Consider the following 15867-nt stretch of genomic DNA (forward strand, 5'->3'; position numbering starts at 1 on the left):
AAGGCGGGCTCCGATGGATTCGGAGGGTGAAACGGGAGAGAAGAGCAAACGCGTTCAGGCTGAGGATGCGCTGAAGACGGGGTTTGAACTGCCCTGAGCCCCAGGAAGAGGGGCTGGCTCAGGGAGGGAGGGGGTCCCGAGGGCTCTCATCCCTTTGGGCCGCGCTGGGAGCATCGCTGGAGCGTTCCCAAGGACTATCCCAGCCCTTGGGTGCCGGCCTGAGCTGCCAGGCCACGGCTCCACGGCCATCCACAGCGCCGTGGTCATCCACTCTCTGTGGTCATCCACAGCGCTGTGGTCATCCACTCTCTGTGGTCATCCACTCTCTGTGGACATCCACAGCTCCACAGTCATCCACAGCGCCGTGGTCATCCACTCTCTGTGGTCATCCACAGCTCCATGGCCATCCACAGCGCCGTGGTCATCCACTCTCTGTGGTCATCCACTCTCTGTGGTCATCCACAGCTCCACAGTCATCCACAGCACTGTGGTCATCCACTCTCTGTGGTCATCCACTCTCCGTGGACACATCCACTCTCTGTGGTCATCCACAGCTCCACGGCCATCCACAGCGCCGTGGTCATCCACTCTCTGTGGTCATCCCCAGCTCCGTGGTCATCCCCAGCTCCACGGCCATCCACCACTCTGTGGTCATCCACAGCTCTGTGGTCATCCCCAGCTCCGTGGTCACCCACAGTTCCGTGGTCATCCCCAGCTCTGTGGTCATCCCCAGCTCCGTGGTCACCCACAGCTCTGTGGTCATCCCCAGCTCCGTGGTCACCCACAGCTCTGTGGTCATCCCCAGCTCCGTGGTCATCCCCAGCTCCGTGGTCACCCACAGCTCTGTGGTCATCCCCAGCTCCGTGGTCACTCACAGTTCCGTGGTCATCCCCAGCTCCGTGGTCACCCACAGCTCTGTGGTCACCCACAGCTCCACAGTCATCCACACTCTGTGGTCATCTACTCTCCGTGGTCACCCACGGCTCGCGGGCTCCACGCCGTGGATGACCAGGTGTCCCAGGCCAGGGGTGTCCCCACCCGCCGTGAGCGGTCCGAGCCCCGGCCGGAGCCGGGCCGGGATCCCCGGCAAACGGTCCTGGGATTTCTCCAGCGTTTAATCCTGGCTCCAAGAGAAGGAGAAGATAAAAACTCCACAGGGGATGTCGGGGGCCCTGGGCTGGTCACTCCTGGGCCGAGGGCAGAGCAGCTGGACACCAGCACAGGCGGGAGTGACCACGGGGCTGCTGTCCAGCTGTCCAGCTGTCTGTCTGTCCAGGTGTCCAGCTGTCCCTCTGTCCAGCTGTCCAGCTGACCATCTATCTGTCCCTCTGTCCAGCTGTCCCTCTGTCCCTCTGTCCAGCTGTCCATCCCGTCCAGCTGTCCCTCTGTCCCTCTGTCCCTCTGTCCAGCTGTCCCTCTGTCCCTCTGTCCAGCTGTCCCTCTGTCCCTCTGTCCCTCTGTCCAGCTGTCCCTCTGTCCCTCTGTCCGGCTGTCCGGCTGTCCAGCTGTCCTGGCCCTGGCCTGGGCTGCTGAATGGGAAATCCATCTGGGCCCATCTGTCAGGGCCACCCCACTCCCAGCCCTGGGAAAAGGGAATTCCGGGACCGAGGGGACGTGGGGAGAAAAACCCGGGTGGGTGATGATGCAAGAGGTGGGAGAAAAAAATTAAAATAAAATAAAATAAATAAAAAGGAAAGGAAAAGGAAAGGAAAGGAAAGGAAAGGAAAGGAAAGGAAAGGAAAGGAAAGGAAAGGAAAGGAAAGGAAAGGAAAGGAAAGGAAAGGAAAGGAAAGGAAAGGAAAGGAAAGGAAAGGAAAGGAAAGGAAAGGAAAGGAAAGGAAAGGAAAGGAAAGGAAAGGAAAGGAAAGGAAAGGAAAGGAAAGGAAAGGAAAGGAAAGGAAAGGAAAGGAAAGGAAAGGAAAGGAAAGGAAAGGAAAGGAAAGGAAAGGAAAGGAAAGGAAAGGAAAGATAAAATAAAATATAAAAAATATGAAATGAAATAAAGAATAAAATGAAATTAAATAAAAAAATAAAACAAAACTATAAAACAGTGCAAGGGCCTGGCCAGAGCTACACCCAAGATCCCAAGCCGGGAGTTTTCTCATTTTTATTAGTTTTGGTCCATTTAAATATTGGGGTTAATTGTCCAATTACAGCCTCAGGTGATGAATTCCCGTCCTCTCAGTTTGCTCTGCACCTAACGAATTAATCTTAATTAATGCTGGTATTGGGAAACCTCCCAGCCCCGTCCAGGAATTAATTTTGATTAATACTGATATTGGAGGACCTCCCAGCAATGAATATTTTAATTAATGCTGATATTGGGGAGATGCCCAGCCCCGCCCAGCAATGAATATTAATTAATGCCGGTACTGGGGAACCACCCAACAATGAATATTAATTAATGCCGGTACTGGGGAACCACCCAACAATGAATATCAATTAATGCTGGTACTGGGGAACCACCCAACAACGAATATCAATTAATGCTGGTACTGGGGAACCACCCAACAATGAATATTAATTAACGCTGATTTTTGGGAGCCCCCGGCAGTGAATATTAATTAACGCTGATTGATGATGATGATGACGATGATGATGATGATGATGGATCCCGTTCCCATCCCTGGGGGATCCCTCCCAGCTCCCCCCCCGCGCCTTTTGTTTTCACAAACCTTTTGACTCTCGGATTCTCTTTTTTAAGAAAAACAACCCAAAACCCCCCCACAGCCCCGGCTGTAAATCCCAGCTCCCTCCTGCACTCCTTCCACGGATGGATTTTCCAGGAATTCCCTTTTTGGGGATGGGGGGGGGGGGGGGTGGGGTGGCGCCTTTCTTTGCTGACTCTGCTGCCTTCGTCCCCTGCCGAGGATGGGACAGTGACAGAGCTGGGACAGCGACAGAGGGGTGACACAGTGACACGGGTGACAGAGCTGGGACAGTGACAGAGCTGGGACAGCGACAGAGGGGTGACACAGTGACACGGGTGACAGAGCTGGGACAGTGACAGAGCTGGGACAGCGACAGAGGGGTGACACAGTGACACGGGTGACAGAGCTGGGACAGTGACAGAGGGGTGACACAGTGACAGAGGGGTGACACAGTGACACGGGTGACAGAGCTGGGATAGTGACAGAGGGGTGACACAGTGACAGAGGGGTGACACAGTGACACGGGTGACAGAGCTGGGATAGTGACAGAGGGGTGACACAGTGACAGAGGGGTGACACAGTGACACGGGTGACAGAGCTGGGACAGTGACAGAGCTGGGACAGCGACAGAGGGGTGACAGTGACAGAGGAGTGACAGTGACAGAGGAGTGTCAGAGCTGGGACAGTGACAGAGCTGGAACAGTGACACAGGGGTGACACAGCTGGGACAGTGACACAGCTGGGACAGTGACAGAGGAGTGACACAGTGACAGAGGGGTGACACAGTGACACAGGGGTGACACAGTGACACAGGGTGACACAACTGGGACAGTGACAGAGCTGGGACAGTGACAGAGGAGTGACACAGTGACAGAGGGGTGACACAGTGACACAGGGGTGACAGAGGGGTGACACAACTGGGACAGTGACACAACTGGGACAGTGACACAGCTGGAACAGTGACAGAGCTGGAACAGTGACAGAGGGGTGACACAGTGACACAGGGTGACACAGCTGGGACAGTGACAGAGCTGGGACAGTGAAAGAGGGGTGACACAGTGACAGAGGAGTGACAGAGGGGTGACACAGCTGGGACAGTGACAGGAGTGGCAGAGCTGGGACAGTGACAGAACTGGGACAGTGGCAGACGGGTGACACAGTGACACGGGGGTGACACAGCCGGGGGCTCCCAGCTCTGCCACCGTCCAACGCTGTGGAATTCGGGCGGATTTCCGCCGGCAGAAGGTGCCGAGGCAGCGCCTGAGATCTGGAGGTGCCGGGTGCGGAACGGGGAGGAACTCCTGCAGCCCGAGCCCGGCGGGTGGGTGCAACGCCAGCCTCCAGCAGCTCGTGCGGAGGGACACCCCAAAATCCTGCCTGGGGAGGACACCCCAACATCCAGGGAGAAAACCTCAGTCCGGGGAGGAAATTCCAACATCCTGACCAGGGAGAGAACCCCAGGATCTCCATCCAGGGAGGAAATCTCAACATCCCAGTCCAGGATCTCCATCCAGGGAGGAAATCTCCACATCTAATTCCAGGGTGGAAATCACAACACTCTGTCCTGAGAGAAAACCTCCACATCCCAATCCAGGGAGGAAATTCCAACGTCCTGACTGGAGAGAGAACCCCAGGATCTCCATCCAGGGAGGAAATCTCAGCATCCCAATCCAGGGAGGAGACCCCAGGATCTCAGTCCGGGAAGGAAACCTCCAAATCTAATTCTGGGCTGGAAATCTCAGCACTCTGACAAGAGAGAAAACCTCCACATCTTGATCCTGGGAGGAAATCTCAGCACCCAGTCCAGGGAGGAAACCCCAGGATCTCCATCCAGGGAGGAAACTCCAGGATCTCCATCCAGGGAGGGAACTCCAGGATCTCCATCCAGGGAGGAAACCTCCAAATCTAATTCCAGGGTGGAAATCTCAGCACCCTGACCTGAGAGAAAACCAGATCCAGACCAGCCCAGGGCAGAGCATCGCCACAACACGCACACACCACACCGCCAGAATTAAATAAATTCCGCTTCTTTTTTTTTTCCCCTCTCCTGCTCAATTCTGCGCCGAGAAGAAAGCAGCCAGGAGGTGGAAAAAAAAAAACCCCCTCTCCTCCTCGGAGAGGGACGCGCAGGATGAGCCCTTCAAAACTCAACCTCCGTCACCTCCAGCGCGTGGCCCAGCCGGGCTGGGTGTCACCCCTGGCCTTTAATTACACATTTCTGTGGCCATTAGCGCTCTCCCCATCAATTACACCCACATTATCCCGCTCCCGGAGCAGCCATCGGAGTCAAGTGCTTGGCAAAAAAAAAGGAGGGGAAAAAAAAAAAAAATAAAATAAATAAAAGCCTGTGATGGGAACATCCCTGCGCTGTGGCAGAGAGGGGAAAGGTCCTGCTGCTCTTCGGGAATGTTTGGGGAAGATTTGGTGCCACGGGATTTTGAGATTTTTTTATTATTTCTTTTTATCTGTTTTTAATCCCCGCAGCTCTTTAGCGCAGGACTCTTAAATTCCACGCACAGTGTGAGCTGCTGGTTTCCCATTTTGGGGCGGGCACAACAATTCCTCTCCGGGCCTGGGGATCGAGGACACCTCAGTGCCTCAGGCCCCGAGAAATGGGAATAAAAGCGAATTGGAGGGGAGCAAACTTGGCGTGAAGGACTTCATTAGCTGAAGCTGTAATTGGGAGATGAACTCCCAATATGCAAATAGACCAGATTTATAAAAGGGTGAAAAGCCCGCGGTCTGTCTTTGGGTGTAGCCCCTGGGTGGGATTAATCAGCCCGAAATGCACCCGAAAACCCCTCAATAAATAGAAATAAACTGATTTTTATTCCCTTCATCCTGCCTGGGTGGGATTAATCTGCCCGAAATGCACCCGAAAACCCTTCAATAAATAGAAATAAACTGATTTTTACTCCCTTTACTCTGCCTAGGTGGGATTAATCAGCCCGAAATGCACCCGAAAACCCTTCAATAAATAGAAATAAACTGATTTTTACTCCCTTCATTCTGCCTAGGTGGGATTAATCAGCCCGAAATGCACCCGAAAACCCTTCAATAAATAGAAATAAACTGATTTTTACTCCCTTTACTCTGCCTGGCCTCTGTTTTTTAGGGAGCCCCGAGGAAATTGAAACACAGGGAGCAGATCCAGCTCCGACATTTGTGATCCCACGGGTTCCCCCCGGGCTGGAGCTGCTGTCACAGCCCTGGCCGTTGACACAGCAGAGCCTTTGTGCAGGCAGAGCCTCCTTACTCAGCTATTACTCAGCTGCTTTTTCTTTCTTTTTTTTCTTTTTTCTTTTTTTGTTTTTGTAGGGAAGACAAGTGGGGGTTAAAGTGCACTTCGTCCTGACATTTGTTTTCACTTTCTTGGGGAAAAAAGGGGGGGAAAAAAAAAAAAGGAAAAAAAGAAAAAAACCCCGCAGGTCTTTTCTCTCTGCTTGTCTGGGTAGCACAGCTCAGACCTCCACATCTCCATCCAGGGAGGAGATCCCAGGATCTCCATCCAGGAAGGAAACCTCCACATCTAATTCCAGGGTGGAAATCACAACACCCTGACCTGAGAGAAAACCTCCACACCTCGATCTAGGGAGGAAATTCCAACATCCTGACCAGGGAGAGAAGCCCAGGATCTCCATCCAGGGTGGAAATCTCAACATCCCAGTCCAGGATCTCCATCCAGGGTGGAAATCTCAACATCCCAGTCCAGGATCTCCATCCAGGGCGGAAATCTCAACATCCCAGTCCAGGATCTCCATCCAGGGTGGAAATCTCAACATCCCAGTCCAGGATCTCCATCCAGGGTGGAAATCTCAACATCCCAGTCCAGGATCTCCATCCAGGGCGGAAATCTCAACATCCCAGTCCAGGATCTCCATCCAGGGTGGAAATCTCAACATCCCAGTCCAGGATCTCCATCCAGGGAGGAAATCTCAACATCCCAGTCCAGGATCTCCATCCAGGGAGGAAATCTCAACATCCCAGTCCAGGATCTCCATCCAGGGTGGAAATCTCAACATCCCAGTCCAGGATCTCCATCCAGGGTGGAAATCTCAACATCCCAGTCCAGGATCTCCATCCAGGGTGGAAATCTCAACATCCCAGTCCAGGATCTCCATCCAGGGCGGAAATCTCAACATCCCAGTCCAGGATCTCCACCCAGGGAGGAAACCTCCGCATCTAATTCCAGGGAGGAAACCACAACACCCTGACCTGAGAGAAAACCAGATCCAGACCAGCCCGGGGCAGGGCATCGCCACAACACGCACACACCACACCGCCGGAATTAAATAAACCTTTCTGCTTTTTTCTTTTCCCCCCTGCTCCAGCAGTCTGTGCTGAGGGGAAAGCAGCCAGGAGGGAAAACCTCTCCCTGGCAGCCTGCAGCTCTCCCACAAGTGGGTTTATCAGGACCACCACAAAGATCTGGGGCTGCTGATAAGCGACCCCAGGCAGAAACTGGGCTGGGGGAACGGCCCGAGCGGGATTTAATTTAACTGACGGTAACTCCAGCCGCTGTTGGGACACAAGGCCAGGAGAGGATTGGGGGGTTTTTTGTGGTTTTTGTTTTATTTACAGCACCCTCGTGGCACAGGAAAATAAAAAAACTTCGCTGAGGAGAGAGCTGGAGCTGATTTCCAACTCCTGCTGCCAGAGCTGAAGGTCTGAGCAGCCCGGCGCGGGCACCGCAATGATCTGAACACCAAGGATGGGATTCCTGGAGCAGGAGAAAGAATTCCAGGATCCCACCCAGGGCTCTGCAGCGGGAAGGAAAAAGTTTCCAAAGGAAATTCCCAAGTTCCAGGAGTTATTGTGGCAACTGAGCTCACAGTGGCAAAGCTTTGAGAGGAGATAAATTGGTTTTTCAGAGCTGGGAATCGCCCTGGCGGGCACTGGGGAGAATTTGGTTTATTCCCAAATTATTTGTTATAAACAGGAATTAGTTTATATTTATTATTTGGGGTTTTTAAATTTGTTTATACGTATTATTTGATTATTTGTTTATTATATTTGCTCGCCCTGGCGGGCACTGGGGAGAATTTGGTTTATTCCCAAATTATTTGTTATGAACGCGAATTTGTTTATATTTATTATTTGGGGTTTTAAAATTTGTTTATACGTATTATTTGATTATTTGTTTATTATATTTGCTCGGCTGCTGGTCCAGCAATGGGAATTCTCCTGCTGAAGATTCCCGAGATTTAACCCCAGCAGCTCCCTGAGGTGAACTGGGTGACACCTCTGGCACTCCCAGTGCCACCAGTACCAGCACCAGCACCACCAGTTACATCACCAGTAACACCAGTACCACCAGCACCAGTACCACCAGTGCCACCAGTACCACCAGCACCAGGACCACCAGTGCCACCAGTACCACCAGTGCCACCAGTACCACTAGCACCAGGACCACCAGGACCACCAGTAACATCACCAGTAACACCAGTACCACCAGCACCAGTACCACCAGTGCCACCAGTACCACCAGTAACAGCAGTACCAGCAGTACCACCAGCACCAGTACCACCAGTGCCACCAGTGCCACCAGTGCCACCAGTACTACCACCAGTACCACCAGGACCACCACCAGTGCCACCAGCGCCACCAGCACCACCAGTGCCACCAGTACTACCACCAGTACCACCTCCAGTATCACCCCCAGTATCACCAGTACCACCAGTATCCCCCCCCAGTACCACCAGTACCACCAGTATCACTAGTACCAGTAGCAGGACCACCACCAGTACCACCAGTACCACCAGTATCACTAGTACCAGGACCACCAGGACCACCACCAGGACCACCAGTACCACCAGTATCACTAGTACCAGTACCACCAGGACCACCACCAGGACCACCAGTACCACCACCAGTACCAGTGCCACCAGTACCACCAGCACCAGGACCACCAGTGCCACCTCCAGTACCACCACCAGTACCACCGGTACCAGTACCAGGACCACCAGTACCACCAGTATCACCCCCAGTACCACCACCAGTATCACCAGTACCACCAGTACCACCAACACCACCACCAGCCTGGCACGAGCTTTCCCAGCCTGGTAACACCAGTTACCAGCACCACCCTCCATCCCAAAAAAAAGAAGGAAAACTAATTTTATTTATTTTTTTTTTTTTTGCTAAAAAACCCGACAAAACGAGGATCCACCAGAGCAGGAGCAGAGGAGGGAGGAAGAGAAGCAGATGCTGGGAGCCTGCACAATTTCAGCTGGACTTTGCGATGGGATTTCGCCCTGCGATGACGAGAAGAGCCTCTGGCCGAGCTCCCGCCAGCCATGGAGCTGAGAAAAGAGACGTGAGGAGCGTTCAAAAGGGCAAAACTTGAGCTCCGAGCTTCTCCAGAGGCATCAGTGGGAAATTCCCCTGAGGAATCCTCGCTCCGACCCTCGTCTGCTGGGCTGAGGGATTTCCCACATGAAATCCAGGAGCAAGCAGGGAGGCGCAGGGAGCCCAGAGCGTTGGGAAAAGCGAGGAGTGAAGGCAGGAAAATGTTTGGCTGCTCCTGGTCTTCCTGATATTCCTGGTATTCCTGATATTCCTCCACCAGGAGGACGCCAAAAAGAACGAAGTGATGCCACGGCTTAGGGCTGCAACCCCCCCAAAAAAACCCAAAAAAACCCCTCCCAATTTTTTAGGATTTTCTCCTCCTGTGGCTACTGGGAGTGTTGGTTGGGTGTAGGGTGAGGGTTTAAAACTTTCGGGCAGCTTATCCAGGATGTGAAGCAGAGATTTGGGGAAAATCACCTGCAAAGAAAGGAAAGGGAGGGAGCTGCAGCAGGTGGAAGCTCATCCCTGGGGCTGGGATCTCACATCCCACAGCACCGAGGGGGGAAAAGCGCTCGGGAGAATTCTCAGCCTTCATCCCACGGGGTTTTTTGGGTTGTTTTTTGGTTTTTTTTTCCTCCTGGAAATGAACGAACTCCGACGGGAAACACACAAATCGAGGTTCGGGTTACAGCACCGCGTCCAGCCCGGCACCAAAGGCTGTTAAAGCGCCAGCCCGGCCCTCGGGATGGGAAAAAAAAAAAAAAAAAGGGCTGGGAAAAGGGAAAGAGGGAGGGGAGGAGGAGGAGGAGGGAGGGAGGGAGGGAGAGGAGAAAACACGGGCTCCAGATAAGCAATTGTTAACATGATCCATATGGTACACAACGCGCCGCTCTGTTTAACCGAAATGATAATGGCAAAAGGGAAGAATGCAGCGGGGGCTCGGCGGGAGAACAAAGGCGGCCGCAGAAGCCGGCCCTGCTCCAGGAATTTCGAGCTGGAAGAGCTGGAGAGCACAAAACCCTTCCCTGCTCCAGGAATTTCGAGCTGGAAGAGCTGGAGAGCACAAAACCCTTCCCTGCTCCAGGAATTTCGAGCTGGAAGAGCTGGAGAGCACAAAACCCTTCCCTGCTCCAGGAATTTCGAGCTGGAAGAGCTGGAGAGCACAAAACCCTTCCCTGCTCCAGGAATTTCGAGCTGGAAGAGCTGGAGAGCACAAAACCGTTCCCTGTTCCAGGAATTTCGAGCTGGAAGAGCTGGAGAGCACAAAACCCTTCCCTGCTCCAGGAATTTCTTGCTGGATGAGTTGGAGGGCACAAAACCCTTTCCTGCTCCAGGAATTTCGAGCTGGAAGAGCTGGAGAGCACAAAACCCTTCCCTGCTCCAGGAATTGTGAGCGGGGACAGCCAGAGGCTGCTCCCTGGAATTCCTCCAGGGATTTTGAGCGGGGAGAGCGAGTGGCCGCTCCCCAAAACCCACCCTGCTCTCTCCTTCCCCTCCACAAGAGCCCAAGCACGGGGCAGGGAGCGAAAACTGCAGCTGCGGGCAATGAAATCAATCTGTATTTACAACGAGCGTTGCCGGGGGTGTTCCCAAAAAATCAATGACACGGTTGGGATGGGAGCAGCGCGGACGGAAACGCCGAGCCCGTTCCTCTGTGCTCCGGGCTGAATTCGGGTTTTTTTCCTTTCGGTGTTTACGTTGCTGCAGGGTCCCCGTGGCTTTCCGAGGAGCACAATGCCGTACGTGCCATTCATTCTCCCCGGCGGTCCCCCAAGAGAAAATGTCAACACGCTTCTGTGGAGGAGAGCTAAAACAAATGTTTGACGGGATAAACAACCGCCAGGCCTCGGCCCCCGGTGAAATGTTGGATTCAGAATCGGCGGCAGAGCAAACAGGAGCCGGAGCGCCCACATGGGAAACCCTGGGAGGATCCTCGGGGAGAAACTTCAGGGAAAAACCTCGGGGAGAAATCTCGGGGAGAAACTTCAGGGAAAAACCTCGGGGAGAAATCTTGGGGAGAAATCTCAGGGAGAAATCTCGGGGAGAAATCTCGGGGAGAAACCTCATCAATTCCCATCAGAAAATCCATCCCGAGCCATTAAAGGGCCCCGCACCCTCCACAGGGCCACCTCCACATCAAACACCCAAATTCTGTCCAAAATTCCCTTCCACGCCCAAGTTCCGTCCAAAAATTCTGTTCCACACCCAAGTTCCGTCCAAAAATTCTGTTCCACACCCAAGTTCTGTCCAAAATTCCCTTCCACACCTGAGATCTGTCACAAAACCAAGATCCATTCAGTGATAACGTCAATTTTTGTGACCCCGGAGCTGGAACTAGGAGTGACGCGAGCCAGCACATGGTGCCGTCAAACCGAGCAGAATTTACAGCAGAATACACGGAACAAAGTGATTTTAAACCCTTCCTGCTGCTCTTCCCAAGTTCCTCTTTTCCCCCCCGAGTGAGAAATGCTCATTCCAATAATAATAATTTTTTTTTTTTAAAAAAAAAGGAGCTTTCAGGCAAAGGTTCTGTTTAAAAATCAACCGTGGGCCCCCGAATGCTGGGAGTGTTTTGAAGGCGAGCGCTGCGGCGTGCGCTTGACGTGCGGCAGCGGCTGCGGGAGCCGGCATTGTTCCTGGGGGGAGGGACCCAGGGAGGGAGGGAGGGAGGGATGGATGGATGGATGGATGGATGGATGGACGGATGGACGGATGGATAAAGGGAGGGATGGAGAGATGGATGGAGGGAGGGATGAATGGAGGGGTGGAGAGTTGGAGGGAGGGGCGGAGGGACGGAGGGATGGACGGAGGGATGGGGAGATAAAGGGAGGGAGGGATGGGTGGAGAGATGGAGGGAGGCAAGGCAGGAGGGATGGAGGGAGGGAGGGAGGGATGGAGAGATGGAGAGACGGACGGAGGGATGGACGCGCAATCCACGGCGCCGTGCGCACCCCCTGAGCTTCAGTTAGGGTTAGGACCAGGGTTAGGTCAGCCACTGCGACCAGCCTCCCCTGGGGGCCGGCCTCCCCCGGGACCGGGTCACCCCCGCGGATCTCCCGCACCCTTTCTCGGCGAAGAAGGGACGGGATCACGGAAGGCCGAGCCGCGGGGGCTGCCCCGCTCCCCGGGAGCTCTCGCCTTCCCCGCCGCCCTCCCTCTCCCCCTCCTCGCTGCCCATCCCGGCCGCTTTCTCCCCGAAGCGCGGCGGGGCGGGATCCGCATCCCTGGCGGGGGGGGGACGGCGGATGCTCTGCCGGAGACCTCCCCCGCTTCTCCGCGACCCCGAAGCCGGCCCCACTCACCTCCTCATGCCGGCGGGCCTTTAGCGCAGCCCGGGAGGCCGTTCCGGGCGCCGCATCCTGCGCTGCCCGCCCGGACAATGCGGGGCGGCGCGGCGGCCCCGGGGCGGCGGGGGCTGGGGCCGGGCTGGGGCTGGGGCCGGGGCCGGGGCCGGGGCCGCGGCCGGGGCCTGGGCTGGGGCTGCCCCCCCGCTTCCCACCGCCCACTGCCCGCCCCCGAGGAGCGGCGGGGCGGAGCGGAGCGGGGATGGAGCGGGGATGGAGCGGGGAGCGCTCCGGGCAGAGGATGGGAAGGGTCCCCGCGGGGCTGAGCGCCCCGGAGGACGAGCACGGTGAGCACCGGCGGCCTGGCACATCGTCCCCCTGCGCCCCGGCAGCCGGGGAGAGCGAGCGCCGGCGCCCCAGGATCCCTGCGTCCGGAGCCCCCGCACCCCAGGATCCCTGCGTCCCTGTACCCCAATCCCCTGCGCCCCAGGATACCGGTACCCCAATCCCCTGCACCCCAGGATCCCTGTACCCCAATCCCCTGCGCCCCAGGATCCCTGTACCCCAATCCCCTGAGCTCCAGGATCCCGGTACCCCAATCCCCTGAGCTCCAGGATCCCGGTACCCCAATCCCCTGCGCCCCAGAATCCCTGTACCCCAATCCCCTGCACCCCAATATCCCTGAACCCCAATCCCCTGCACCCCAGCATTCCAGGCCCCATGGACCCCGATCTCCTGCAACCCTGAACCGTTGAACCCTGATCCCCGCACCCCAACATCCCTGACCCTCTGCACCCCAAAATCCCTGCACCCCAATATCCCTGAACCCCAATATCCCTGAACCCCAATACCCCTGACCCTGTCCTCCCTGCACCGCAACATCCCTGACCCCTGCACCCCAATATCCCTGCACCCCAAAATCCCTGCACCCCAAAATCCCTGCCTCCTGTCGCCCCAGCCCCCCATCCCTCTGACCCTCTGCACCCCAATATCCCTGACACCTGAACCCCACTATCCCTGACTTCTGTCCCCAATATCCCAGAACCCAAATATCCCTGACCCTGTCCTCCCTGCACCCCAACATCCCTGACCCCTGACCCCAATATCCCTGAACCCCAAATATCCCTGACCCCTGAACCCCAACACCCCTGAACCCCAATACCTCTGACCCTGTCCTCCCTGAACCCCAAATATCCCTGACTTCTGTCCCCAATATCCCTGAACCCCAAATATCCCTGAACCCCAAATATCCCTGACCCCTGAACCCAAATATCCCTGACTTCTGTCCCCAATATCCCTGAACCCCAAATATCCCTGAACCCCAAATATCCCTGACCCCTGAACCCCAATATCCCTGACTTCTGTCCCCAATATCCCTGAACCCCAAATATCCCAGAACCCCAAATATCCCTGACCCCTGCACCCCAACACCCCTGAACCCCAATACCCCTGCCCCTGCTCCCTCTGCACCCCAAAATCCCTGTGCCCCCAATTCCAACCCTGCCCGTACCCCTGAGGATGCAGCCCCGGCCTCCTCCTCCTCCTCCTCCTCCTCCTCCTCCTCCTCCTCCTCAGCTGCCGACCGGCGCCGGGAGAAACCCCGAATACCTGGAATATTTCCCGGCTCTCGCTTTACCGTGCAAAAATAAAACAGTCGCCCCGAGGATCGTGTGTCCCCGGGAGGTGGCCGCGTTTTCCACCCCCGAAATCCAAGTTCACCCCAAGTTTGCTCCCCTCCAATTCGCTTTTATTCCCATTTCTCGGGGCCTGAGGCACTGAGGTGTCCTCGATCCCCAGGCCCGGAGAGGAATTGTTGTGCCCGCCCCAAAATGGGAAACCAGCAGCTCACACTGTGCGTGGAATTTAAGAGTCCTGCGCTAAAGAACTGCGGGGATTAAAAACAGATAAAAAGAAATAATAATAATTAAAAAAAAAAATCTCAAAATCCCCAGGCACCAAATCTTCCCCAAACATTCCCGAAGATCCAAACCCATCCCAGCTCAGCCTTTGTGGCCGGGTTTGATCCCCTCTGCAGCAGGAATTTACAGCCGTTCCCAACCCCTGGGGAAAAGGGGGGACGTGAAATAATTAGAGGCCTCTTTAATTAACGCCCCTCACTCGGTGACCAGGAGCTCGGGGAGCCTCAGCCACAGCTGCCCCCGGCCAGGGGCGGGTGAGGAAAAAACCCGGGTTGAATTTTTTTTAAGAAAACTTAAAACGTCACAAGATCGTCCCTCTTGGTGTGATTGTAGGTCTGATGTCCCTGGATCCTGCAAGGAAAGGATCCGGCTGCAAATAAATCAGCCGAGTCTAAAAAAAATAAAACCTAAAAATGAAAACTAAAACTCAAAACGTCACAAGATCGTCCCTCTTGGTGTGATTTTAGGTCTGATGTCCCTGGATCCTGCGAGGAAAGGATCCAGCTGCAGAAAAATCAGCTGGATCTAAAAACCCTAAAACTTAAAACCCTAAAACTTAAAAAACTAAAACTTAAAAACCTAAGACTTAAAAAACTAAAACTCAAAACGTCACAAGATCGCCCCTCTTGGTGTGATTTTAGGTCTGATGTCCCTGAATCCTTCGGGGAAAGGATCCGGCTGCAAATAAATCAGTTGGATCTAAAAAAATTAAAATATAAAACATCACAGGATCGTCCTTCTTGGTGTGATTTTGGATCTGCCATCCCTGAATCCTTCAGGGAAAGGATCCGGCTGCAAATAAATCAGTTGGATCCAAAAAGTGAACTTAAAAATCGAAAATTAAAACTTAAAACGTCACAAGATTATCCCTCTTCGTGTGGTTTAAAGCTCGATATCCCTGAATCCTGCGAGGAAAGGATCCGGCTGCAAATAAATCAGCGGCTCCTGGTAATTTTATGTGAGATTAATAAATCAGATAAATGGAAATAGCTCGTTGGGGCATAAATCACCTCCCCGCTCCGGCGCTTTTTAAAATAATTTGCAGATTGATGGTTGTCGGGCTGAGCGAGGGAGCTGAGGGGCCTGGGAAGATTTTTAATGTGTCCCCAGGCGCAGCCCCAGCTCCTCCTCCTTCCCCAGTTTGGGGCTGGGAGGAACTGGGAGCTCTCTGGGTATGAATTCGTTAGGGTCGATGCTTTAATTGTCCAGAAATTAGGAAAGAATTTCATTTATTTTTTTTCAGGTTTTTGTTTTTTTTTTTTTTTTTTGCGCCGCCCGGGCGTGTTTTTCATGGTTTTGTTGGTTTTTTCTTTCCCCCAGATTTTGTGCAGTTCTGAGCCTCACGTTCAGGGTGTCTCAGCTCTCCGCGCGGAGAAAATAAAACCAAATAATTTTCCAGATGGAGACCAAGGGACGGCCGGGAACAACTTTCAGGCCCGAAAGGATCGACAAGAGTTGGGCTGAGGGGAGAAAACAAGGAGGACGGGCGGGACTTCAAAACACGAAGCTGTAAAATTGGACATTGCAATTGGTTTAAATTAATTGGGGCATTGCAATTAATTTAAATGAAGGCCCAATATGGAAAAATATGCAAATGGACCAAAACTTATAAAAGTGTGAGGCCTCCTGACCGGGGCTCCATTTTGTGACCATTTTGGGTCCATTTTGTGCCAATTTCCAGTCCAATTTTTGTCCATTTCAGGTCCAATTTTTGTCCATTTCGGG

This window comes from Chamaea fasciata, unplaced genomic scaffold (assembly GCF_029207755.1).
Source record: "Chamaea fasciata isolate MVZ Bird 193981 ecotype frontalis unplaced genomic scaffold, bChaFas1.0.hap1 SCAF_41, whole genome shotgun sequence".
NCBI lineage: Eukaryota > Metazoa > Chordata > Aves > Passeriformes > Sylviidae > Chamaea > Chamaea fasciata.